Below are 1542 nucleotides of genomic sequence, written 5' to 3' on the forward strand. Positions count from 1 at the left end.
AGAGCAAGTATGACTTGCTGGCTTCAGTCTGACTTACAGTTGGATTTTGAATGCATGTACAGAAGCATCTTAAATGAGAGTAAATTACAAAGAGGTTTTCCTTTTCCTACCACCTCTTTAAAGTTCTTTTTCCTGGATGAAAGTGCAATGAAGAGCTTTCTAACTGAGATCTTTCCCAACCAGAGCAGCCAGTCACCCCTGGAGTGCATAAAATAAGTATGTTACATGAGCATAAGTATGCTCATGTAAATTTCATGGTTAGGTTTTAAAAGGAGGGAAGTCTTTCCCCATTTTTCCCCAGCTTCTGGGGACACAATTCTACCTCTTCCACTTACCCGGGTTAGAATTTGTCTGCACTGTTAATTAGCTCAAAACCCTGGAAACAAGGCTGCTAAAACAGACAAGAGTGATGAGCAAAAAAGAGTAGTTTTTGGTTTGTTTTTCGACCAGGCTGATACAAAGGAGACGTAAAGGATCATGCAGCTGAGATGCAGGCACTGATTTTACATAATGTAACATCATGTAAGAGATGTTACCTTCACTGAGGTAAAATAAGTTCTTCCTTACAGCTCCTTCTCCCTTATATTCTGCAACAGGAAAGAGAAATCAATAGCAATTCACTGAAGTCCTTACTTATAAAAGTTAATCGAATTCCAAGAACGTTATTCAAACTGCTGTCATCACATAGTAGAGAATAAGCTCATTTTTGCAAGTGGCCTGGAATTGTACTTCTTCAGCGACCAAAGGCTGAGATCCTCTGGCTGCTGAACAGATGCAAGCCAGAGACCTGAAATGCAACATGTAGGCATCTTTCCACTATTCCTATAATTACTTAGGCAAACAAAACGATCAAAGAAACTCTACTCTTGCAGTGGAATCAGCATCAGCCAAATGCTCAAAAAACGTGAAAATTCTTAAGAGTTTTCTGTTAATGTTTCCATTCTACACAAGCCAAAAAAGCCCTTTGTGGCACTTTTAGTAATAACTTCCTACAGTTCATCAAATCTTAAGTGTTTCAAACTTTCCGGCTGTAATATTCTGGAAATTTCAAGATTTGGATACTGAAGACAAAGTATATGTAATTAAAAAGTAATCACACCACAATACATCCATCCAACACTTATCATAATAAGAAACATTTTGGGAGAACAATAATTCCAAACAATATAAAAGAAAAGCTAGATTTCCAGGAATTGGGATGCTGTAATACAAAGTTATGGCCAAAAATACTTTTTAACCAGGAACATTTCTGAGGGGCAGTAATTGTGTAACCCACCAAAAAAAAAAGACAACAAAAAACCCCAACAACCCAAGAATTTCTGTCCCTGAAACAACAGGCAATACATGCATTTAAACGACACGTTAAGAACAGCAAATATGATCTTTATTTTTAAATACTGCAAGTTTAAAAATGTATCTGATATCCCCACCCCCACCCCCATTATAATAATTAAAAAAATTGGTCAAATAAGGATTTCCTACAGCATGGTAAATGAGGAAACCAGCAACAGGCTTCAGCTTAGACTGTATTTCAAGAAAAAA

The sequence above is a fragment of the Centrocercus urophasianus genome, unplaced genomic scaffold (assembly GCF_019232065.1).
Source record: "Centrocercus urophasianus isolate 14NV4802_14NV808 unplaced genomic scaffold, USGS_Curo_1.0 seq_27, whole genome shotgun sequence".
Lineage (NCBI taxonomy): Eukaryota > Metazoa > Chordata > Aves > Galliformes > Phasianidae > Centrocercus > Centrocercus urophasianus.